The sequence below is a fragment of the Anolis sagrei genome, chromosome 3, assembly GCF_037176765.1.
Source record: "Anolis sagrei isolate rAnoSag1 chromosome 3, rAnoSag1.mat, whole genome shotgun sequence".
Taxonomy (NCBI): domain Eukaryota; kingdom Metazoa; phylum Chordata; class Lepidosauria; order Squamata; family Dactyloidae; genus Anolis; species Anolis sagrei.
Window position 1 is genome coordinate 21,634,305 of NC_090023.1, and position 27,427 is coordinate 21,661,731.

The following is a 27,427-nucleotide window of genomic DNA, read 5'->3' on the forward strand; positions in this document are numbered from 1 at the left end:
TTTCATAAGGTTTATTCTTCTGGATAGTTAGAGAAGGTAATAATGGAGCTGGAATCGTTCATGTCAGGGAGACAGCAAATCTGCTTTATGTTTTAGGCTGGATCTACACTGCCAAATAAGGCAGTTTGAATTGCATTATATGGTCATTGTAACCCACATAATGCAGATTAATTGCTTTGAACTATGTTATATGGATCTACTTTTGAATGACGAAGTATTTTTTGGGTGTAATGCACAATACACAGCTGTAATGAGTAAATACATTGTGTAACCTGCAGCATGCAATTGCAGTTGACAATATGTAGTTGGAAACTGCAATGCACAATCATAATGCGCAATGCACTATCATAATGCACAATGTTGCTGTATGCACAACTCAGTTTCACTTTCATGAATACATTGGTTATGCTATGGCGAACAACCATCCTCAATTGCTTAATGCAGTATGTGTATGTGAATGCTTACAATAGGATGACAACAATTTTAATCTGTTTATAGCCACCAGTATCCCATTCATCTTTTGCCCTGGATGCCACCATTTTTCCTTGAAAAAAAGGGGGAAAAGTCTTATCTTATTTGTACTTTCAGAATGCGATGACCTCTCAAAACAGGTTTGGTTATGAGTCGATGTCATGAAGTCATTTCAGAATGAGGTCAACCTGGCTTTGCTTTGAATAAACAAAGCACTTAGCTCTATTTGATGCTCAATACCTATATGAAACTTGGCTTTATAAAGATATGATAAGATATATCAATGTAAAGTAAATTACAATACCTTTCATATTATATATGATGATACTGGATTCCCTGAGAAACACTGCTCAGTGTATTTTGCTATAGGACGCTTTTATTTTTCTGAGGTTTAGCTTTGAAGTCTGGCAAAACTCTTAGACAGTCGATATGTTCAAAACAACATACTTTTAAATAATTAAACTTCCTGTACAGAGAACATAAAAATCTGGTGTAATCTGCAAATAGATTAAAATTTGACTGGTAAAATTTAGTGTGAGCCCTGATTGCACTGATTTATTAGGAGGGCAGATGTAGCACTACACGTGCAGTCCACCCTTAGATGCAATTCTTAGCTAATCTTACTCTCTTTATAAAATTCACATATGAGATTTCTATGTTTAAAAGAAGCATTTTTGTGCACATAACAGCAGTTTCTATATAGAAACTACAGACATGTGTTTTCTGTGCAGAAAATATTGTTTCCAGCGGGGGCCAATGCTGTCTTTCTGCACTTATTAGGTGCAAAATTGTTATGCTGTTTTTATATAGGAAATAACATTTTCTGTGCAGATCACAGCATTTTATAAACAAAAATAATATTTCTGTACAAGAATCCCATTTTCTGCACAGATTATGGTGCTTTCATATTTTTAAGCACAAATCTTATGCAGAATAAGTACTATCATACAAAGATTCTCATCAATCTAGGACAGCAAATAATTAACACATTTTCTTTTCCTAGAAGGAAAGACCTTTTTTCCATTTGAAACAAGGCTCAGCAAGAGAAGTTCTTTGACCATTAAAGAAATGCCACAGGAGCCTTTGTTAGTAGTATGTCACTAAAATAGATGTTAGAAGCTCCCATTAGTCTTGTACAGCGTCCTTGGCTTTTGCTTGTGCTGCAAGAAGAAGTGGGGTTTTTTTTATCTGAAAAGGGCCGTTTTTCTTGTAATATGAAATGTTATTGATTTCTGGCTGTTTGTCTTTGCCTCTATCAGCACCCTCTCACAGCAGCAGAGGGAGGTTAGGACAAAAACAGAATCTTTGCAGAGTGGCTGTGTGTCAATAAATCTATCATTCAAAAATCTTTCTCAGCAGTCATTCTCATCATGGTTGTTAAACTACCATACTCATGTCTGAGTAATATAGAGATAGAGATAGAGGTAGATAGATTGAAAGATAGGAAAGAGGAAAGTAGTAGTAGTAGTCAGAGGCGGCCCTAGGTAATTTTCAACGGTAAGCAAACGTATTTTGGCACCCCCCACCAACCAATCACTGATATATATTTTCTGTTCATCGTGGGAGTTCTGTGTGCCATATTTGGTTCAATTCCATCATTGGTGGAGTTCGGAATGCTCTTTGATTGTAGGTAAACTATACATCCCAGTAACTACAACTCGCATATGTCAAGGTCTATTTTCCCCCAAGAGTGCCTCAAGAGCACCCCTGGGCAAAATCAACTATACTGTGAATGCTTACTTTGCGTAATGGGTTGAGCCGCCTCTGGTAGTAGTAGTAGAAGAAGAAGACATTTGATTGCAGTCCTTGACAAACTTGTTTACAAATGCCTAGGATATATCTACATTGTTTGAGGCCACATTGACTGCTATAACTGAATGCCATAGAATCTTAAGAGTGGTAGTTTGGTAAGGCACCAGCAATTTTTGGCAGAGAAGACAAAAGACCTTGTGAACATCAACCTCTATGAATCTAAAGGATTGAACCATGACAGTTAAAATGGTGGAAAATTATATTAATTCTACAATGTTGACGTACCCTTAGGAAGCTGCCTTCCGTTTCTGACCATGCTGCTAATTAGTATAGCTCAGTACAGTTTACTGAAAACAATCCACAAGCTTTGAAATTATAAAGACAGATGTCAATCAAGTTAAACTTCAAAGAAAATGAAGGATATAATCCAAGCTATGAAAATCTAAGGAGCTCCATGCCAAAAATACAAAAATGTAACTGCACCTTCCATCTGGCTACTGATAGTCAGATGCATTATGCCTCTGGCACTGGAGATGGCATATAGCCATCCTGACTGAAAGCCATTGATATTCCTGTCCTCTGTCAAATTGATAGATTCCCTTCATCCCAGGAAGCATCCATCACTCTTTCTGATATCAGAGAGTTTCACAGTCTATATTAAAAGGGCTTCCTTTTATCTTTCCCAAATCTCTTCCTTTTGTATGGGATGTATAAACCTCAGTATTGGAAAGGGGGCTTGAGACCACTCTGAGACTAGGTTAGGGTCAACTAAACCCCACATGAAAGAGGGCAATAGAATTCCTGTGTAGTTAAGCTTTCTCAGAAATGATCAAACAGGAGTGTTAGAAATGATGAAGCACTAAGAAATAGCAAGTCAGCCATTGTCAAAGAGCTCTCTTGGGATTAATAGCTGCTTGAAATCTATCATATTCACAGTTACTTGAGATAAGTCACACTGAGAACATGGAGGAAACTTCATTGTACAAGCTATGCTTGTAAGAGTTTTCTTATTTAGGCATATTTGCATTACAATGGATGGAGCAACAACAAAGGATTTGCAAGTAGGCAAAATTAATAATAATTTGATTACCAATGTTGATCCCTCGTCTCTGAAATACAATTCTGAGTCCACTCTGTAAGTGACTCGGATTATAGTATTATGGAGAGTGGTTTCCTGTTCAACCTTCTCCTCAACTTTCATACATCCTAATAATATATCTTCTTACTTGTACATTTCTAAGCTCACAATTCTAAGTCACAACGCACCAGACAAGAAATCTTCAAAATATCCTTTTTGTGATACAGGAAACTGTTGCTTGTTATAATAGAACAACCTGTGAGAATCCCAGGTATCTGGGCTGACAACTCACAGAAATCCCAACCATTTTACCAGCTGTTAGGATTTCTGGGAGTTGTAGGCCAACACATCTTGGGGACCCACATGTTGAGAACCACTGTACTAGAAAGTGCAATTACTAATACATTGTAATTGCTGTAATTGTTGTAAGAATGGGTAAAAATAGTCAGCCCTCCACATTCACTGGGGTTAGGGGCATGGGTTCCCCATGGAAGTGAATAAAATTTGAGAGAACACCTTTCCAGAAATGTCTAGGTTCTTCACCATTGGCTCCATGATCAGCTCCTCTGGGAAACCCACTATAAAATTGCACTGAAAGACCCAGAGATTCCTAGAGAGAATATCTTAATCAAACATATGAATAATCAAATCTGCAAAAGTCAAATCCACAAATGCTTTGAATGCAATGTTCCTGTTACTTGGCAGGGGGTTGGACTGGATGGCCCATGAGGTCTCTTCCAACTCTATGATTCTGTGATTCTATAATTCTATGAAATGTGGAGGGCCAATTGTTGTAGCATTCAATGGATTGCTTGGGAATTTGGGATCAGTCTATCTTGATGTGCTTCCATTAATTTTGTGCAGCAACCAAGGGTTTTATACAAAGTCCTTTGTGTACAGTTGTAAAAACTACAACAATTAAGAACAACAATCTGGTCTCGGCCTTGTGCTATAGCTGAAATCATTCGGGGGGGGGGGGGTGAAGAATGCTTGATTGAAAAGCTGGTTCACTATGTTGAGATACTCAATCTCAAGTAGAAGTTTGAAAGACAAGATTTCTTCACATCTCTACCTCTGACTCACATTCATAGAATCATAGAATCATAGAATCATAGAATCATAGAGTTGGAAGAGACCTCATGGGCCATCCAGTCCAACCCCCTGCCAAGAAGCAGGAATATTGCATTCAAATCACCCCTGACAAATGGCCATCCAGCCTCTGCTTAAAAGCCTCCAAAGAAGGAGCCTCCACCACACCCCGGGGCAGAGAGTTCCACTGCTGAACGGCTCTCACAGTCAGGAAGTTCTTCCTAATGTTCAGATGGAATCTCCTCTCTTGTAGTTTGAAGCCATTGTTCCGTGTCCTAGTCTCCAAGGAAGCAGAAAACAAGCTTGCTCCCTCCTCCCTGTGGCTTCCTCTCACATATTTATACATGGCTATCATATCTCCTCTCAGCCTTCTCTTCTTCAGGCTAAACATGCCCAGTTCCCTAAGCCGCTCCTCATAGGGCTTGTTCTCCAGACCCTTGATCATTTTAGTCGCCCTCCTCTGGACACTTTCCAGCTTGTCAACATCTCTCTTGAATTGTGGTGCCCAGAATTGGACACAATATTCCAGATGTGGTCTAACCAAAGAAGAATAGAGGGGTAGCATTACTTCCTTAGATCTAGACACTATGCTCCTATTGATGCAGGCCAAAATCCCATTGGCTTTTTTTGCCGCCACATCACATTGTTGGCTCATGTTTAACTTGTTGTCCACGAGGACTCCAAGATCTTTTTCACACGTACTTCTCTCGAGCCAGGCGTCCCCCATTCTGTATCTCCTGACACTGGGCCATTCCAGACAGGCCGTTATCCCAGGAGCATCTGTGTTTTAAAAACAAGGATGTTTCTGGGGGCTCATCTAAACTGACCCCAAAAAGAGTGCACTTTTTGGTGTGGGTGGACAGCTATTCTACTGGGACACTTAACCCCCTCCCCAGAAGCCCCCCTAAATACAGTAAAAAAGGAAAGGAACTCACCCGGGCTCCATAAGACGGCTGCTGGATTTCTCCTTCTGCATGCAAATGACACATGAGAAGAAGGGGGAGGAGCATTTTCCTCCCTCCCCCCTCTACTGGCACATCATTAGTACACATCAGGAGAAGTCCGGCAGCCATCTTAGGGAGCCCAGATGAGTTCTTTTTTCTTTTTTTTTACTGTGTTTAGGGGACTTCGGGGGGAGGGGGCTTGGTATTCCCACAGTTTTCCCAAACTACTGCAGTCCAGACACCAGAAATAGTGGGTTTATTCTGCACCTTCCAAGAAGGCGCTGAATAAACCCACTATCAAATTAATTCATCACAAACCAGGGTTTTCCTGGTTTGTGATGAATTAATTCTGGTTTGGTCAGAACATTATCTGGACAGCCCCCTTTTTATTGTGGAAGTGTCTGCAATAAAGGGGCTGTCTAGATCTGCTCACTGTTTTCAAGCATTGTCCACTGGAGTTGGAAGTAGTTTTCTATAGCACAAAATCATCAACAAATCCAACCAAAGTTCTTAATGGAGGTCACAACAGTTGGTTCTGCTGTTGCTCATAGCTTTGAAGTTTGTAAAAAAAACCACACAAGATTAAAAGAAACTTTTCTTTTAATCAATATGATATAGTTAGAGAGCAGACTTTTTGTAACATAAAAGTCCAGCTTTAAGGTATCAAGGGGTTTAGGAAGAAGGGCCTTCTTCTTCTTACTCTTACTCTACTGTCTGCTCTTTGCTTCCTAGCAAAAGTTATTTTCCTTATTCTTTCAGTAAGGATAATGCAAACTGGCATGAGAAAAGGATCAAGCTGAGAGAGGAAGGAAAGGAAGAGCTGATCTTTTAAGATCTGTGGTTTGAAGAGAAATAGAAAGGAAATGGTAGGGCGGAGGTGTATTGTGGAAATGGGACAATGTGGATGAGCTGGGTATAGAGTAGGCATGGAAAATAATAGTTGAAAAAATGTCTAGAGCAGGTTTCTTAAACATCAGGAAACATCAGATGAAAAGATCCTATGGCAATAGCCTTGTTAGTCTGCATCAGTATGCAAATGGATATTGTTACACCTTTGAAACTAACAGAGAAAGAAGGTTGCAGCATAGACTGTGTTTCCATCAGATGCATCTGATAAAATAGCCCCAGCCTATCAAAGCTTATTCTACAGTCACTATTTTTTTCCAGTTATGCTCAGTTACAATATCCCTTTGCAAATAAACACCTAGTCCGACAACAATCTTCACAATTTAGGACAAATAAACAATTTTTGTGGGTTTGGGGAGTAGGAGCAGAAAACATTGCATTTATTCATACAGGTTCCATACAAAGAAAACATTGGATGGATAGCAGTTTGTTAAACTATTATGATAATAATAATAATATACTTTATTTATAACTCGCTCTATCTTCCTGAGGGGACTCAGGGAAGTTTCTAATTAAAGTAACAAATTGGCAAACATCTGATGCCAAAAAAACAAATAACAAATCAAACAATAAATAAACCATCTTAATATAAAATTATAAAACAACCAAAAAAAGCCGAAAATTTAACATAAATAGACAAAACATAGTGTTTAAAACAGAATAAACATCTTAAAGGTTAGACTAAAAGGCATTAAAAGCAAAGATAGTTTCCAACATCCAACGAGTGGAGGTAGATATCCAAGATATCTAGACGAGGATATATAGAGGTATACTACTCCTCTTCTCCATAAGCTAAAATGCATAGGTGTGTTTTTAAGAGCTGTTTAAAGGAGAAGAGAGAGGGGACCATTTTCAGTGCTTTAGGGAGAAAATTTCAGAGGCCGGGGGGGGGGGGAGGGGCAATCAGGGAGAAGCCCCCTTCTCTCGTTCCCACCAGCCATGCTTGAGACTGGGGTGGGGCCAAGAACAGGGCCTCCCCTGTAGATCGCAGTGCTTGTGCTAGTTTGTATGTGGAGATGCGATTTTTCAAATAGTCTGGGCCCAAAACCTTCTCATGCAGTTGATGTTGAAGGTAGAGAAGCAGTCTAATTATATTTCCTTAAGCATACTTAAATAAGCATGGTTAAGTAGTTGATACAGGATTCCAGTCAATATATTTGTGTAAACAATCTTTCCACAAAAGATGCTAAATGAGAAATGCCGAAGCCCTTACAAAAATGTGCCCTGACTCATGCAATCTGGCCCAGCTGGAGAAAGCCTTAAACCTCTTCACTGTTTCATTTACAAAAATAATTACTGAACATTTTCATTCCTACTTCTCAGATCTAGTTGTGTGGCTAAATTAATTCCTATAACCTATTCTGTACTCCATGAAGCCCTCCAGAAATAACTTTGGAGCTCTGCTTCTAAATATAATGAGAATTCCTGTAGTTTAAACAGTTAGCCTATAACTGCTTAGCAGTTATTAATAATTCTTCAAGAGGGTGAAAGGAAGTAAAGGGAATAGGAAGCAATTCACTGTACTAGTCATAAACACAAGAGAAATAGTTGGCATTGTGTCCTCAATTGCTTTTGCTCATTGCCCTTTCTCAAGCCTAAAGACTGGATTAACAGCTGCTCAGGCAGGTGATTTTGATAGAGTCATTATATGCCTAGCAGGATTGTTGGTATTCAATGCTTCTGGCTCCCTTCCCTCACCCTGTAAGTGAAACGCCTGCATGTTCCCAAAGAGAGCCAACTTGGAGTTTCTAAACCTAGCCCTGTCATCTGCACTGTGCCTTGCCATTTGTAGCACATGGCAATATGACTCCTGGGATAAATTCCAGGTTCTCTTGTTTTAAACATCCCAGGGGACAGTGCTAGCTTATAATAAGGACTTTATGTTTTTTCTGCTATTACTTTATCTAAAATTTACATATGGTCAATGGCTAAATACAATGCTGGAAACAGTCTCCTATATGTTATATATGGAGTCAAGCTACAATAAAAGAGATCCCCCAAAACATTAGTAAGAACTTCTTTTCAACCGTAGGAGATGTTTGATAGTGGAATAGATTGTGCATTATTGCATAGCAGATGGCATTTGTAGTTATTTCCAACTCTAAGATTCTGTAGATGATGATGATGATAATGATGATGATGATGATGATGATGATGTCATCCTGGGCTGAAAGCAGCTTGAAAAAATTAAAATGCATACAGCTAAAAAAAAGTCATATGAAAGTTAAAAATATAATTAACCTACTGATAGAAATAAAAAAGAGCTCAAATTATAAGCATTAAAAGGAAAAACGACAAATACAAGCAATACAGCACATTACGACATACCTTAATTATTCTCTGCCAATACCCTTCCCACACACACACAAAAAGTAAGTGAGAAGTCTAGTTTTAGCTGCACCTCCAGAATTTAGAAAAAAATATTTGGGTTGGAACTTTCTGGAACCTCTTAACTGCAAATACCAGTGACTGGAGGAATCTATAATATATTTTTTGCCAAAAACTAACACTTCTAACAAGATAGATGGATGGTATCCTTGAAGTGACTGGCTTGACCTTGAAGGAGCTGGGGGTGTCGGTACAGGGAGCTCTGGCATGGACTGGTTCATGAGGTCACGAAGACTCAGAAGCTAATAAACAACTTTGCCTTGTTCTCTTCCTTTGCCTCAATTCCCCCCTGTTTATAGGCCTTCCCAATAGTGTAGACCTTCCTTTGTATTAGTTTCTGGGTGCACCCCTCAGAGGCCTGCCTCAGTTGGTTTGTTCCATTCCCCCACAGAGATCTTTGCTGGACTGCTGCTCTTTTCTGAAGTAGAGCTTTAGAGGCGTGGATATTGTCTGGAATCTTAGGCCTGGCAGTCCAAACAGCCATTTTTAGCACTTTCTCCTGCTGCTGCATTTAGCAGTATTTTATACCAACAGTCCAAAGAACAAAAAGAAGCTTTCGGCCAGCCAAGCTTCACAGGAAAGAAGATTAAGGCAGTTCATAACCATCGCTTTGGCACCTGAGGCAAAAGAGACTTTCAAAGACCCCAGAAAGATGCCAGCAACCAGCAAGTTCTCCTTTTGTAATGTATTGTTTTAAGTTATCCTATGATAGTCCCGGGCGGAGTTAACCATTTATTCATCTTGTTTCAGTAAACTCACTTGGTTATCTTTTCACCTTGCCTCGAAGTGCCCCTGTCTGCTAAGGGTCTTAATCTTAGCAGAAGGTATCAGATAACCCCTGAGTAAAGCCAGACAATATTTATTTACCATATTTATTTATTTACCATATTTATATACCACCCCTCTCAGCTCATAGGAAAAGTCAGGAGGAAGGGGGCCAATCTTATATCCCTAGGCAGGGTGTTTCACAGTCGAGGGGCCACCACTGAGAAGGCCCTGTCTCTCGTCCCCGCCAAACACATCTGTGAGGAAGGCGGGACTGAGAGCAGGGCCTCCTCAGAAGATTTTAATGTCCTGAATGGTTCATAAGGGGAGATACATTCGTATAGGTAAGTTGAACTGGAACCGTTTAAGGCTTTATAGGCTAAAGCCAGCACTTTGAATTGTGTCCAGAAGCAAACTGGCAGCCAGTGGAGCTGGCGCAGCAGAGGAGTTGTGTGCTCCCTGAGTGCCGCTCCTGTTAACAACCTGCCACCCGTTGGACCATTTGCAGCTTCCGAACAGTCTTCAAAGGCAACCCCACATAGAGCGTATAGCAGTAGTCTATATGGGATGTAACCAGAGCGTGGACTACCATGGCCAAGTCAGACTTCCCAAGGTACAGGTGAAGCTGGCGCACAAGTTTTAACTGTGCAAATGCTCCCCTGGTCACTGCCGAGACCTGGGGTTCCAGACTCAATGATGAGTCCAGGATCACACTCAAGCTGCGAACCTGCACCTTCAAGATAGTTTCCCCAAAAGCTTGGCAACAACAACAGGAACAAAACATTTCTATACTGTCATTTTGTTAGAACCTACCTCTTACTACTTCATCATACTAGAGAATGAATCCACTTTAAATCTGGTTGCTGCCTCTTGCAGAATTCTGGGGGTTGTAGTTTAGTGAAGCTGTTAAAGGCTCCTCCTTTATCTACAAACCCTAGAATTCTGCAGGAGACAGAAACCAGATTTAAAGTGGATTCATTCTCTAGTGTGATGAGGTCCTTAAAGTGGGTAAAGGCCATTACTTCAAGGTTATCTCCCTCCATGAAAGTAATTATAAATATATGTATAGTTAAAATAGAGAGGGCAAAAGGCTTTTTAAAATGTAAAGTCCACTGTGATCAGCATCAAGATAATGTAATTTTATTGCCATTTAGCTACAACATAAAACGGTTTCTCTTTCGTACTGAATGGGGTTGTAAAATTAGGTCATGTTTAATATACTGTGTATAACAAAGAGCAAGTATTTGTTATATATTTTAGAAAACCACAGGGTTGTATTAGATATATCCCTAGTCTCAATCCAAAGCTGCCTCACACTATGTTAATTTTTAGCGTGTGTATCGCCTCACATATGTGTGAGTTGTAAATGTGGGGGAAGAGGTCCATTGCTGTTAAATTCAAGATTGGGATCATTTTTATACCATGTAAAAATATTAGATTCTAGTGAAATAATCTACTGGCTGGAAGCTTATGCCACATGGAAATCCTTACTTCAAGTGCTAATGATGACCTATACAGTTTGGATGGGTTGAGTGTCCTTTACCCATATAATTAGGACTACCGGTAGATGTGTTTTGTATTTCAGATTTTTGGTGAGGTATTTTTGAGAGGGGACCCAAGTCTAAGTACACAATGTATGCTTCATATAAGCCTTATACAATAGCCTGGCAGTCATTTCATTCACACACTTTGAATATTTTTGCACATGAGACAAAAGCTGTGTGCATGGAAATTCCTCAGCCCCCCGTCCCCATGTGGACAATTTTGGATTTTGGAGTATTTTGAATTTCAAACCTGTATCATATGTTAATTGATGAGACCACTAGAGCCCTAAGATTGTGGGGAGGGATTCTTCTCTCTCTCCCATTGCCTTGTTTCGTGAGTACAAAAGGGTGGTTCTTCTCGGTGACTCCTCCTGGTTTTCAGAAGTCCCTCTCTAGAATAGAGTGGTGTCATCTGCATATCTGAGGTTGTTAATGTTTCATCCAGCAGTTTTCACCCCAGCTTTGCATTCATCAAGCCCCACACATCGCATGATGTGTTCTGCATACAAGTTAAAAAGGTTGGGTGAGAGTATGCAGCCTTGCCATACGCCTTTCCCAATCTTAGTCCTCTCCTTGCTCTCCATCAAATGCTAAAGCAAAACATGTTTATACCAACAAGCTTTAAGAAACAGATGGCTTGTATATAGTCCTTTAATGTAGTTTAATTATTTTAACCCTAGAAATCGGTTAATTATCTTTTTATGTGTCTTTTATATTTATACTTTTTTTTATTTAGGTTTCTATATTATTTTAATCTATTTTTTTAAAAAAAGTCACCTTTACCCTCTGTTGAAAAAAAGGGTTAGATAGAACAAATAAATATTAAATAATTTTTTAAAAAGAGTTCAGTTGTACACTAGGCATTAAACATAATATTTTGTTTCATCTCGGGATGGACAACTCCATAGGAGTCAGGCCTGCTGTGCTCTTTCCAGCAAGTACCTCTAAGAGAGAAAATGTTCAGAATCTAGTGGGTACCATATATCTACCTAGGTTTCCCTACACATGCAGTTTTGTTATATAGGCTGTCATGAAATGGACAAATGTGTTTCATCAGTGGACTTTCACACATATAGTGATTTCACATAATTTTACATTCTGTTGTATGTTCTAACAAGAATAGAATCAAGTGAATCAATTGAGTTTACGTATGAGTTGATTCACAATATCAAAATGAGCCAATGGAATTCCAACCATGCTTTTGTATTTCCTTGAAGGATACATAGTTATGCTTCAGTAAACCACTTTGTTCAATGTAATTGTGTCCATTCTCTATTACATGATAGACAATAAGTAAGCGTATTAGTAGACAGACATTAAGTTGCGCAATTTTAGTACAAGGACCCTTGAAATCTACTGGGGTTTGGTTCCAGGACCCATCATGGATGCCAAAATCATGGATGCTCACGTCCCATTATACAATGGCGTTACTATATGTGATCACTCATAGCTGAGTATGATTGTCTTCCAAGGGTAGACAATCCTTGGAACCTTTTTTTCAGTTTGGTCATTTTAATTGTTTAGGGTATATGTTTCTGTGTAATTTATGTTTTACTGGTATAATCATGTTTTTATTAGTATTTGCATCTCTTATTATTTTAAACTGAACTCTTTTACTGTAATAAGTCTGTTAATGATTATTTCTCATCTTTTGATATTGTGTGATTTAATTATGTCATTGAATGTTTGCCTTTTATATGTATGTATTTGTAAACCGCCCTGAGTCCCTTTGGGGAGAGAGGGCAGTCTAGAAATAAATATGATGATGATGATGATGATTGGCAGAGGATCTGTATAATGGTATAGTAAAATAATGTCCCTAAAGGAAAGCTTGATCTATGCTATACAAGCTTTGCTTTTAGACTTTTTTTTTTTTTTGGGGGGGGGGGGGATATGCAATTCTCTTAAAGCATTGGAATTTAAAGAAAATCTCAAGGCAGAAGTATTTGTTAGGCATTTTAGAAAAATGAGGCAGAAAGTACTTATTAATGAACATGTGTGGAGCTGACATGGCCTAGAAATCAAGTGATCCATCCCTCCAAACATGAGAAAAATAGAAGAATTCCTCTCTCAGAAAAGTTGTATTTATTAATATTTTTGAGATGAATGCACACAGTTGAACACAACTTTGATTCTTTACAGCCTTGTGATTATACAACTGAAACTACCGTTAGAGAGACACATTTGATAAATTGCCACTGACTTATACATAAGCTTCATTAATTGCACAAACACTGCTGTTGTGTTTTCTTTCTTTCTTTTTTTTTTAAAAAAAGCAGGGACAAAAGATTGGTTCCCACTGGGTTTCCTTTTTTAATTTTAGTAACAGTAGGCATTATTATGTGTAGCAGCAGGAGGCATTTTTATCTCTGAGAGAAGCGTGATTTTTCCTAATTAATAGTGTCCCTTTGTAAGATACTTTGCCTTTTTAACAGCTTGTTTACACAATCAAGATTCAGTGGTTAAAATCTTCAGGCTGCAGTTCAAAAGTAGTTAATCACAGAATAGCCAACATCCACACAAACGAAGGCCGTGTTAATTTCAGTAGATAAGAAAGTGCCCTGTTATTGAACACATATTTTATTATTCCATTGTATTTCCGGGTGTGTATTTCTGGCTGCTCAAAGCTATTCAAAGCTAGCTTCAAACTGTGGAGTCCAGACAACAGCATTATGGTCATTATGTCATGGGCTTTTAAAATTGTGTTTTCCTTACAGTAGTGGTACTCAACCTCTTTTTCGACCAGGGACCACTTTGACCAGGAATCACTCTCCAACATTAGTACCAAAGGGGTTACGAATCAATTTTTGGTCAACTTTAGATTCGGTTTGGTTACTGACGATTCAGAAAATTGCATTGGATAGACAACATCAGCTGTTGTTTCTGATTTAGAATATATGCCATCCAGTAGTCACTAGCTACTTGCCCACAGAAAACCATATTTAATAAGTCTCATCATTATAAAAGGGTTTCATGAGACCAGTTGCTCTCATTGCAACAGTGTAGTAATGGTGAGGCTGTGGACCATATTTTCGTTCTTGCAGACCACTCATGGACCACAGGTTGGGAACCACTACCCTACAGTATATGGTCAACTCTTGTGCGATAAACCGGGTGGGATGTTCACCTTATCCACAGTGGTACGCTGATGCCCTCAGGGTACTGATATCTTTTACTGCCAGTTTTTAAAAGGGTATGAAGACACACAGATACACTGGTGGCTTCTATGGTGGTGGGGTGAATCTATTTCAAGCTTTTATTCTGACTTTAAAGAGATCTGATCTCATAGACATAAGACTAAGGTTCCATTTACACTGACCATTTAGTGGAATTCAAAGCTAGCTTCAAACTGTGGAGTCCAGACAACAGCATTATGGTCATTATGTCATGTACTTTAGTAGGTGTTTGTTGTCATGTACTCTAACCCTAACCTGGTGGCGCAGTGGGTTAAAGCCCTGTGCCAGCAGGACTGAAGACCGATAGGTTGCAAGTTCGAATCCGAAGAGAGGTGGATGAGCTCCCTCTATCAGCTCCAGCTCCTCATGCTGGGACATGAGAGAAGCCTCCCACAAGGATGATAAAAACATCAAAATCATCTAGGCATCCCCTGGGCAACGTCCTTGCAGACGGCCAATTCTCTCACAACAGGACGCTCCTGACATGACAAAAAACAAAACAAAAAACAAAAACCCCAACCCTTTCCTATAGAGACTATGATTACTCTCTTCTTACTGTTCTATCATCAGTAAGTGGAAATGTATCTGTTTCAATAGGCATTTAGGAAGTGAATACAAGGACTTTTAATAGTATTTAGGAAGTGAATAGAAGGACTTTTAATAGTATTGTTCTGTATCTGAATGGGTTTGTTTCAAATTATTTTAATTACATAGATAATTTACTTGCATTTTAATAATAACATTTTGTATTTTTTTCAACTTTCGTTTGATTTTTGCAATCTGCCTTGAGTTCGAGTATTGCCAGAAAGGTAGAATAAACATTAAAACCAATAATAGGATTTATTTAAGATGCAGAATTTATTTTGGGCATACAGTTAGGTAGTGCGTACACTGGTTGGTAAATCTGGGAGCAGTCTAGAGCAGAAATGCTCTGAACTGACCCCAGAGGCAACCACATATTCCTGAACCTGTGGTGACCCCACTGGATGATAACCTCAGGTCCCTGAATAATATCCCACATTTTCTGCTTTGAATTGGAATATATGGCAGTGTGGACTCAGATGATCCAGTTCAAAGTGGATATTGTGAGATTTTCCACCTTGATATTCTGGGTTATATGGCTATTTCTCCACCTTTTTTTATTACAAGGTCACTTCAGCTGATGTCAGCATGAGACACACATAATGTCCAGGAATTCACACTAAACTCTGTGGCAGTCTGGGCAGTGACTAAGACGTAATGCATCCCATTTTCCCTGCCATATATACAAACTTGTTCAACCTGCCATAAGTGCTGAAACTCAGGAAACATCATGAGAGCAGCCAAAAACCAACTCAGAATGTGTCTGAGGGATGCTATCTGTAGTTTAATTGCCATAGCTAAATGATATCTAATCCTGGGATTTGTAGTTTGGTGAGGCATCTGCACTCTTCGGCAGAGAAAGCTCTAGGCCTTATAAAACTATAGCCGATAAGACTTAATAGCATTGAACCATGGCAGTTTAAGTGGAATTATTCTACAGCATAGATTCACCCCAAGGTTTTCTTTCCCATTGTTGGTGTTCTAACACTTTTGTTTTTAAAGAAGGGGCTCTAAGATGGCCAAGTTACAAAGAGAGCACCTTTTACTGCTGTGCATTACATTTGCTAGCAAATACTTTTTTTGGTTTCAGAGTTTTGAAAATTGAGGTGCACATTAGATTGGATTGTGCATGACTCAACTAAATACAGGTATTTCTTCAAACTAGCCTTTCCAACTGCAATTTTTAGCATTTGATAGTTATCAGCTGTTGACTGTTAGGATAATGTCAATTGTTTATCATTTGATTTCTTTTTGATGCATTTTAGAAGTTGCCTTTAGTCCTGTTCGGTTTCTAGTGAAAGGTGAAACCAAATTGGAAATTAACATCATAATATCTGCATTCTTCTCTAATCTTGCAAACTTCACTCACATGACATAAGAAGTGTAATATTTTCAGATGGACATTGTTACAGAGGCTCCCATACCTGGCAGAATAGAAACTGAAATGTAGACAACCCCCCCCCCCCCAACTCCATATACAATAATTATGTGCTCAGATAAACAAGCTGTAGTTTCCAAGTTTTACCAGTGAGTCTGCCTTCATTGCTCTTTGATGTTTTCCTCTAGAGTACAGCTTTCAACATCTATTACCTGAGTGCTTAAATCAAACAGACCTCCGTCTATATTCTTTATATGTTCTGATCAAAATCACGGGCATTAATATGTAAGAGAGAGGAAGAGAGTCAAATGATTATTCATAATTAGACAGTTTGATGACTGTAAGTAATTGTTGGGTATTCATCAGCACTTTGTAAGATTATACTATCATTAAAGCATATTTACACTGTATTTGAATATACTTAGTGCCAAATCATAGCGCTTCATTTTAAGTGCTTATTAGATGCCAAATATTTGATGAAGGTCTTTCTTTGAGTGACGTGAAAGCAAAGCGTAAACTGCTCTATTGTTCCTTAAAAATAAGGGAAACAAAATCTTTCTATTTCTAACACTGGATAATTTCACATGCTTTCATTTGTTGGTTTGTTAAATGTTTTGATCATTGGAGCGTTGCTTGGTAGGTTGAAAGGTGAGAAATAAATGCTTTAAATAAAATAAATGGAAAAGAAGGAAGTCCTTCTCACAAACATATAGAATCATAGAATCATAGAATCAAAGAGTTGGACGAGACCTCATGGGCCATCCAGTCCAACCCCCTGCCAAGAAGCAGGAATATTGCATTCAAATCACCCCTGACAAACGGCCATCCAGCCTCTGCTTAAAAGCTTCCAATGAAGGAGCCTCCACCACACTCCGGGGCAGAGAGTTCCACTGCTGAACGGCTCTCACAGTCAGGAAGTTCTTCCTAATGTTCAGATGGAATCTCCTTTCTTGTAGTTTGAAGCCATTGTTCCGCGTCCTAGTCTCCAAGGAAGCAGAAAACAAGCTTGCACCCTCCTCCCTGTGGCTTCCTCTCACATATTTGTACATGGCTATCATATCTCCTCTCAGCCTTCTCTTCTTCAGGCTAAACATGCCCAGTTCCCTAAGCCGCTCCTCATAGGGCTTGTTCTCCAGACCCTTTATCATTTTAGTCGCCCTCCTCTGGACACATTCCAGCTTGTCAATATCTCTCTTGAATTGTGGTGCCCAGAATTGGGCACAATATTCCAGATGTGGTCTAACCAAAGCAGAATAGAGGGGTAGCATTACTTCCTTAGATCTAGACACTATGCTCCTATTGATGCAGGCCAAAATCCCATTGGCTTTTTTTGCTGCTACATCACATTGTTGGCGCATGTTTAACTTGTTGTCCACGAGGACTCCAAGATCTTTTTCACACGTACTGCTCTCGAGCCAGGAGTCACCCATTCTGTATCTTTGCATTTCATTTTTTCTGCCAAAGTGGAGTATCTTACATTTGTCACTGTTGAACTTCATTTTGTTAGTTTTGGTCCATATGTGGTGTTGTGGGAAACAACTTTTTCAGAAACTGCTTTGAAACTCTGTTCTTAGACCCCTTCCACACAACTGCATCAAATCCCACATTATCTGCTTTGAACTGGGATATATGGCAGTGGGGACTCAGATAACCCTGTTCAAAGTAGATATTGCAGGCTATTTTGCCTTGATATTCTGGGTTATATGGCTTTGAGAAAGGGCTTTGGAGGCCCGTCCAGACAGTACCTTTATCCCAGGAGGTTCCTCAGCAAACAGGAGGGTGGCCAGGTGCTGTTCTCTGTAAACACAAAAGCAATCACTGCAAAAGATTTCCAGATACAGGAATGTCACAGTTTTGAGCTGAATATGTGAATCTTTGCATGTCTGTATGTCCCTACAATTGGAAATCACGGGATTTTTCATCTGGGTTTGTTCCCAGGTTTTAGATGTTTGTTCCTCATTGGTCGGTTCCTTAAAAAAAGGTGTCACTTGAGTAGAATGCAAAAAAAAAATGTTTGTGTGGCAAATACTTCAGGAAACATCTGGAGGGCACAGTTTCTCTGGCCAGGACAAAAAAAAAACAGTACTTTTGCAGTGATTTGCATATCTGCATATCTTTAAACTGCCACAGTTTCCAGAGGAAGTCCCGCAGTGGCCATCTTGGGAGCCTCTAAATCTCATAATAAAACATCAAGTCTGGACAAAGGAGGCAGAAATCCCAGGACCAACAGACCTTCTTCTGAAGTCCTGGGATTTTTTGCCCCTGTTTAAAATCCATGATTTTGTGCTGCCTGGAAGTGCCCTGGGATAGATGGTGTTCTCTTTGTCATCCTTCCATAGGCAAGCAAGGGCTTATTTATCTTACTATGACTTAGATGAGTGATCAATTATGGGGAAATGGCCAATGTGCCACCTTGTCCAATACTGTATTTGTTGCTTTTTTGCTAGTGGGTATGCTTTTAATAGTTTGTAATATTAATTTTTGACTTATTATAATCATTAGGGGAACTTACTAAGAGATTTTTTTTCCCGTGCAATGTTTACTATGACCTTCCTCTGAGAGTGGAAGGGTAAAATGTACCCAAGGTGGGTATTTATGTTTTGAACTCAGATTTCCTGGTGTTCTTGTCCAACATTCAAATCACAATGTGATATTATAGCCATTAATTCTCTCAACAGGTTAAACATATTTTAATTTTTTGTGTACCAGATCAGCCATGTGCCTCATATAACACATAAAATATAAACAGACCCTTTTATGAATATGTTGCCCCCCCCCAAAAAAAAAGTTGCTTGGTTCACCTAAAGTCAGAATAATTAATTAGAGTCAGTCCTCCTGCATTAAAATAAAAGAGTTTGATTTGGAAAACACATCACTGAACTTTATTCACTGTAATGTACCAAGTCAAAATTCACAGCTGTTCTTTCTTTTCTACTTGCATACCTACAAAAATAAAATGTTCTATACATTTTTTTAAAAAAAATGGTTAAAAACCAATGGTTCAGTGACACATTCTACTGAAAATAGATGCCAGTCTCACTAAAGGTTTGTGACTTTCACACTACCAGCTTACTTTTAAAATTAGTTTACTTTGCAACACCAATGCTTGGGAAAAAAATCTTTGAAGAGCCAAGTGTTGCTCTGAGTGTAATAAATGAGCAGGTGGCTAAGCAAAGCATGTTGACTGAATGTAGTGGATTTATACTGAGGCTAACAACGCCTTTTATTGATAATCTCCCACCATCTGTTGCAATGATTTATTCATACCAAGAAGAAGAAAAAAACAGGTGAGGAAAGGGGTTGCAGATATGGTGCTGCATTTATCAGAAATCAAGTGATGATTGTGCAAGCAGGATTAATACTATAGGTAATGTTAAAACAATTACCGTCCCTTAAATGAATCTTTAATATTCTGAAATTACAAAGACTTTGGATGCATTAAAAAGGAATTTATTACCAGTGACTCTGATTGTCCCTTCATGGTTCTGTGTATGCCAGGCAATGTTTGAGAATGCCAAGATCCATGGGAACTACATTGCCCCATAGTTCCAAGTAGTAATGGAAATTTTAGCAAAATATATCACATATCATCCAACAGATTCAGTTTGGCAGGCAGAGTCCTCATTAATCATATTTTGCTATGGCCAAGCAACATGAGCGTATAGTCAAGATAACAAAGATTACTGATGAGAAAGAACATTGGGAGAGGTTGCATGAGCTTTCTGTGATGGGCACGATTCTGCATCCTCCTCTGCCTTTGTCCAGTTCAGTTGTGAGAGAAAACTAGTTTTGTATTTGAATTCAGTTTTCAGCATTTGAGATAAGCTTAAGTTAAAGGGAAAGAGGGGATCTGGGTATTTTAGAAACAGCTAAAAAAGTGGTGCAAGAAGGGATCAGAATTGTTTTGTCAAATCAAGATGGTATGATATAATTCTGTATGAGGGATATAGTATAATTCTGAGAAAACAAGAATTTAGTTCAGATTGAGCTAATGAAAAAAAATGTAATTCTAAAAAGCCCACCCACCTATAATATTCGCATTCCTCCAACCTGAGACTGCCAAAGTGTTGACTTCTAAGAGATGCAGAATGTTTCAGACTGTGGAATATGTAACCTTGTTGGAAAAGTCTTACAAAGTGTGTGATACAGAATAAATATGAATGCATGGATAAAGGTCAAAACAACCCTTAGGATTTGGAGTATGTGACTAACTGCTTCACTGTTTTGTGTGTACTGATGTTCAAGAAAATCCTCTTATAATTGCATGACATAAAATATATACACCAAGAATATTGATATCCATGAGCTGTGAGAACCCCAGTTGGGTGATCATTCTTCACTTCACTACCAGCTCCTTATCTAAATCAATAAGAGGCCAAAGGGTCTTGGCAGGCAATATTCTTTTTCTAATATTGATCTCAATGACCAAGCTGGTGCCCTCGAGTCTAAGCATTGATTTTTCCCCTTTCTTTTTTTCTTTTTTATGAGCGAAAACTGCCAACTAACTGATAATAGAATCATAGAGTTGAAAGAGACCACAAGGGCCAACCAATTCCACCTGCTGCCATGTAGTAAGACACAATCAAAGAACTCCCAACAAATAGTCTTGAGAAGAGACCATACCACACTCTGAGGCATCATATTTCACCATCAAATAGCTCTTACTGTCAGAATGTTTTTCCTGATGTTTAGGTGGGGATACCTTTTCTTATAGTTGAATCCATTTCTCCATATGAACTAGCAGATAGTTTGAATACATTACTTCATTCCCTACTCTCTGGTGCTGCCTACTGCTACTTTCCCAGAGAAATAATCTTGGTATTTCGAGGGAGGTTGTTGCCCACCCAGAATATGGAATAAGATGCCAACATCATCAGGGAATACAGTATCTGTTTGGGAGCTGCATTAGATATTTATTTATTTTGAACACTTGTATCCTGTCCTTCTCAACCCCCAAAGGGGGACTCAGGGCGGCATGTTTATTATTTGGAGCCATCCCTGTCAAATCAGGCCAGATAAAGAATATGCCATTCTAGCTTTTTCTCACTTCCTCTCACACATTAACCCTCCTCCATTGAGATTTTTTTTAAAAAAGTTTAGTTCTAACACATAGTTGAGACCACTTTGTGCCAACTTTAAAAGACGAAGGGGAAAATATGTATTACGCACCATATTCATCCCAGGTTATTTTCCTAAAGCAAGTATATTGATATGCTTACTAAATTTTGTTGTTCATTCATCCAGTCGTCTCCAACTCTTCGTGACCTCATGGACCAGTCCACGCCAGAGTTCCCTGTTGGTCGTCACCACCCCCAGCTCCTTCAAGGTCAGTCTAGTCACTTCAAGGATGCCATCCATCCATCTTGCCCTTGGTCAGCCCCTCTTCCTTTTGCCTTCCACTTTCCCCAGCATAATTGTCTTCTCTAGGCTTTCCTGTCTCCTCATGATGTGGCCAAAGTACTTCAACTTTGTCTCTAGTATCCTTCCCTCCAATGAGTAGTCAGGCTTTATTTCCTGGAGGATGGACTGGTTGGATCTTCTCGCAGTCCAAGGCACTCTCAGAACTTTCCTCCAACACCACAGCTCAAAAGCATCGATCTTCCTTCGTTCAGCATTCCCTAAGGTCCAGCTCTCACATCTGTGGTTACTACAGGGAATACCATGGCTTTGACTAGGCGGATCTTTGTTGCCAGTCTGATGTCTCTACTCTTTACTATTTTATCGAGACTGGACATTGCTCTCCTCCCAAGAAGTAAGTGTCTTCTGATTTCCTGGCCACAGTCTGCATCTGCAGTAATCTTTGTGCCTAGTAATCTTTGCCACTTTTTGATTCCTCCCTACACTTATCAATCAAGTCTTTTGGTTTCCTTAGTTTTATTCTGTCTTCAGTTACTTGTTTTGCTTACTAAATACAGCCCTTTTAATATTCAAATTCAACACTTTATTTGATAAACAGCACAGCTAAAATCACATGAGAGCATTTGTAAAGAGGATGGGTCAATGAGAAGGAGAGTTAGATATATTAAGCTGTACCCACGGTTTTTTAGTCCACTTTAATTTATTGCTACCCAGGCACTGTATCCCCCTTTGAAGTCACACACACACACACAATATTATGTTCACAGGCAGGCCCGTAGCCAGGATTTCGATTTGGGGGGGGGGGGCTGAGTTTTTTTCAGGGTTTTTTTTTTTGGGGGGGGGGCTGAGTTTTGGGGGGGCTGAGTCTGAGTGAAAGAGGGTCTACCCTAGCAAATCTTTTGTATCATTACCCCAATACCCCCATGCATATGGGATATATTGAGTATGGTGATCAGATCATGATATGAATAAACATAACAGTTTAAATAATGCACCAGTAAGGCCTTTTCGCGAACCACCATGAGAATTTGGGGGGGGGGGGGGGGGTGAAGCCCCTCAACCCCCCCCTCCCCCCCCCCCCCCCGGCTACATGCCTGTTCACAGGACAAGAGTGACTGGGTACAACTTTACACACAAAATTTAATAGAAATCCACTAGCTAAATTTGATCCTCGGATCCTGGGAGTACAACTGATACATGCATTCTAAATGTGTACACATACATGCATACACGCAGTTTTTATCTCCGCAAAAACAGGAAATCAGGAAGGGAGATAAGGGACTGAGAGCTCTAATTTCTGATCACAATTTGATAGTCATCTTTAATTCTGTGAACAGTACTTCAAGGTATCCCTTGCATACTTGCTGAACCCAGTACAATTGTGAATCATTGTGAGTCCTTGCATGAATATGGCCTAAATCTCATTGTCCACATGTTACGAGTTCAAGTGTAATATTAGCACTTTGGAGTTCTTAATGTTCAGGATTTTTGATATGATCCTAACTGGGCTTGAGCAAAGGTCTCATTATGAATCTTGCTTTTAGGGCTAGGAACTGAAGAATATTGATGAGGAAAGTTGGATGATGGGGTGAGATTGACTGCTAAATCCTGGGAAAGAATTCCCTATAGTTATCATTTCTCCTCTTTACTGAGTCACTTTGTCTCTCTTTTCATCTTACTTTGAATATCCTCATGATACTGCTTTTTCTGATCTCACTTTTTGATTCCTCCCTACCCTTATCAATCAAGTCTTTCGGTTTCCTTAGTTTTATTCTGTCTTCAGTTACTTGTTTTGGCATCTCCTGGTGTTGCTGAATATCAGGGTATCTTCCGAGTCAGAACAAGTTTTTTTCTTCGTTGCCTTGCTATTTCTCTCTCTCTTGGGGTTCATGTGCAATTATATATTCAATATCACACTTCTTTATCATGTCAAAAGCGACTTGAGAAACTGTAAGTCCTTTCTGGTGTGATGGAATTGGCCAGCTGCAGAAACTTTGACCAGGAGATGCCTGGATGTGTTACCAGCCTGTGGAAGGCTTATCACATGTCCCCACATGGGAAGCTGGAGCTGACAGATGGGAGCTCACCCTATCTTGTGGTTCTGCCAACCTTCCGGTCAGCAGTTCTGTCCACACAAGGAGTTAACCCATTGCACCACAGTGGCTCCTACAATATCATACTGCCTTCTATAAATTCAGGCATGCATTATGGGTTTCAGAATCCAGAGCTGGCTTGATTATTAGGCAGAGTGAGCAAAATCCTCAGGTGTTGGGAAATGTTCCTGCATACATGCTCTCTCCTAAATCCTGCAGAAGTTCTATGTTAGAAGACAGAACTGATCTAGTCCTTCAAAATTAACTGCTTCTTCAATCGTGGATAAAGGATGCCAAGACCAAAGTAAAAGTGTTCTGCCAGATTTACATAGAACTAGTTGTGGATACCATTTCAGCTAGCAAACTGTATTGAACTTGTCCTGTTGGAACATATTATTTTAATGTTTTTGTTTTGCTACTTACTATACCTCCTTCACTTTCCTGGTATTTTGCATTGTAAATGCAGCAATTAAAATATGCTGAAGTTAAATTTCAAAACTTCTGGTGAAGGGTTATGTGACCAAACCACAGAGGAAAATTTTATGCTTCCATTTCAGCAATATGAGAAACCATCTCATTATGATTTTCTAATGCATCGATGGGGTTACCTCTGGAGCCTGGCTAAGAATAGATTTCATTAAAAGGGTAATCCTGTTGAGTTTCCAGCTTATCAGTTGGAAAGGACATGAAACATGATGTGTTGATGCCCCTTCATTTTTGAATCACACTGAGAATGCCTTTACTTCCAAATTACATTGTACAGCCTGGTACAAATGATTGATCTTTTTCTAGTGTCAAATACAGTGTGTTGTGACTGTAACTTAAGGATAGAGAATTCCATTTATATCTTAGCAGGTTGAAGGCCTGCAAATAAAAGGACAAGTATATCATCTTCAGCCTGGTTAGGAAAGAAGGCAGCAGTATGTGTTTTGTTTGTACCCCACCTACCAATTCAAAACTAAAATCCAGATTATTGAGGGAAGACTTTGACAAAGTTAGTTTTCTGGGGGGACTTTTTGGTTTTAAATTGTCTTCAAGTCATTTCTGACTTATGGTGACCCCAGGATAAACCTATCATGGATTTTCTTGACAAGATTTGTTAAAAGGGGGTTAGGGGTTTTACTGTTGCCATCCTCTGAGATTGAGAGTGTGTGACTTGCCCAAGGTCAACCCAGTAGGTTTCTGTGGCTGAGCAAGGATTTGAGCGTTTGTCTCCAAAATCATAGTTCAGTGCTCAAACTCCCCAAACCACCTAGTCAGGATGGTATGCAATGTATATAATTCTAGTCCAAAGAAATAACCTGCCCAAGTTCTGGTTGAGGGATTCCCCTAGATACAGAACAGATAGATATTTCTCCTTTGACAGAAAGAAATACTTGGGACAACATTGCATGAGTTGAACTCCACAAATAGATCTTTTGAACACGAGCCGCTGATGATAGGTAAGAGAAATTGGTTGCTTCTTCACCTGTCTATGGGCCTTTCAAAGTTATTTCAGTGGTCATTACTGGAGAGCCAATGCTGGACTTCATCAATATTTTAGCAGATATAGCAGGAAATAGGTTGGTTGTAGCAGGCTGAACTAGATATCTGTCTTCTAGATATGACTGAATGAACCATAAAATATATTGTGTGATTTTGTGCCAGGCTGACTCAATCTAAAAGTGTTATTATAAAGTTACAAGGAGGATGAAGAGTGCCATGGAAGTGTAGTGTAGGGCATCAACATAGCCAATAAGTAAATAAATACTCTGGGGTTTTTTTTGTTCCAGTGTCTGTAGCAAAATAATAATGATATAAGTTGAGCCTACCATTTCTGAAATGCTTGGGACCTGATGTTTTCCATCAACCCCCCCCCCCCCCCCAAATTTCTGGAATACCTGTATCTGCATATATATTGTGAATAAAGATAGGGGATTAACCTTTGTCCCCTCCCCCCAGAGCCCCCACTCTGTCACTGCTAGAATCCTGACAGGACAAAGAGAAGAGGATATAATACGCAAAGTTCCTACAAAAACAGATATTCCAGACTCTTCTATGGCTGTTGGCAATCTTTTCACCCTTGTAGCAAAGGAGCTGGAAAGGAAAATCCCCTTTCTGCTATGGGTCTTTTAAAAAATCTCTTTGGGCTAGATATAGGTGGTGACGAATAGGGTCTAACCTTGAGGCCCATTTCCAGGATGCCTGTCCTACCACATGCTATCATTGCCTTGGCTGAAGCCAAGCTGGAAACATCTGAGATGCCTGCTTTTTACAGGGGCCTTGTATAAGTGGAGTCCTCCCTTTTCCTCTACTTCTTTTCCTCATCAGGGCTCCTTGAGGAAAAGTGAACAGGTGCTGGATATACGACTAGCCCCCTTTCCCCAAAAGTGGAAATGGGCAGCTGGTCGCAAAAGGTTTCAGTTTGGGGGGTATTTCAGCATTTTCGGTTAAAAGAGACTCGGCTTGTAACAAAAGGAATGGGAATGCAAGTAATGATTTCTGTTATTTTCTATTTGGCAGATTATTCTGAAAGGATCTATTCTTAAGTGAACACATCATTTCCTCACTCGTTCACAATCATTAAGGACTATTTTGCTGCAACAGCTTCCATCTCAAAAGTCACTTATTCCTGGACCAGACTCCAACAAATAGGTAAAATAGATTTTAATTTACATACATTTGAGAGGATTATATGGTATGTGATGGATTTGTTAATTCACTTTACTATATGTGGTGCCTTTTATATGGCCAAGGATTACTTGTAAACTAGCCTTGCTTACCAGTGGAACTATGTACTTCTTCTTCTCTATTAACCAAAGTAAACAGATTTTTTTTGAAAAAAAAGATATTTTTTTTGCATGTATTGCTATATGTTTGGAAAGCAGGGATGTAAAACATTCATTGTCTTCACATGCAAGGGAAAATAAGTTACATAGTTTTTTTCTTTGCTGCAGGAGAAAAAATGTGGATCTCTTCCCCAATAATTTTATATCATAAAGTAGTTTGAGATTTTTCTCCTAGGCATTAATATACAGATAGGCATATGGGAAAATGTGTTTTTTGTATGAAGCCACTATTTTGTCAGGAGTGACTTAAGAAACTGCAAGTCGCTTCTGGTGTGAGAGAATTGGCCGTCTGCAAGTTCGTTGCCCAGGGGATGCCCAGATGATTTGATGTTTTTATCATCCTTGTGGGAGGCTTCTCTCATATCCCCGCATGAGGAGCTGGAGATGATGGAGGGAGCTCATCCGCCTCTCCCCAGATTCGAACTTGTGACCTGTCGGTCTTCAGTCCTGCCGGCACAGGGGTTTAACCCACTGCGCCATTGGGGGCTCCTAGGTCAGGAAATAGCCCTTTAGATCTATTTTCTTATGTCTGGTCTCTTTATTTTATGGTGGGAATTCAAGATCTTGACCTAGATTGGTTTCTTGTTCAATGTTCTTAGTAAAGTCGGATTAGGAAAACATGCATTCCTACTACCTACTTAATATGTCAAATCTCACTGGCTTGCATATCTTCAGAAGGCACATGATCATAAATTTAATAAGGAATTCAGGGGTTGAGTCTCACTGATTTTTTGTTTTAGATTTTCTTTCCTTTTGAGTATTTAGTTCTTCAGGCTAAACCTGTTTGATTGCTCATTTTGAGGAGAGGCATTTTGACTGTTTTTCAGGTGTGGAATAAAATAGTTGTATGCCAAATGGTTTGAAATGCTGCCAATCTCCTAAGAAGAGAGGTTATGCATAGTGTAGCTGACTGCTTCCTTTCTCTGAGACAGAAGTGGGCGAAGGAGATACTTTCTCACACTATAACTTAACTCCAATGATGTTGCTGCTGGTGGTGATGATGACTGAATCCTATATTGCAGTTATAATCCAGCATGGTGTAGTGATGTAAGTGTAGGACTATGACTGTGATTCC

General features: G+C 39.4%; 1 protein-coding gene across 7 annotated transcripts in view; it reads left to right on the forward strand.

Moving 5' to 3' along the window:
• CNTN5 (contactin 5) overlaps nucleotides 1-27,427 on the forward strand; it is an 826,419-nt gene that overhangs the window by 211,738 nt on the left and 587,254 nt on the right. For all 7 annotated transcript variants that reach the window (XM_067466528.1, XM_067466529.1, XM_067466531.1 and 4 more), the window contains exon 2: nucleotides 26,027-26,158. The gene's annotated coding sequence lies outside the window, so the exon portion shown is untranslated. The remainder of the gene's footprint in view (nucleotides 1-26,026; nucleotides 26,159-27,427) is intronic.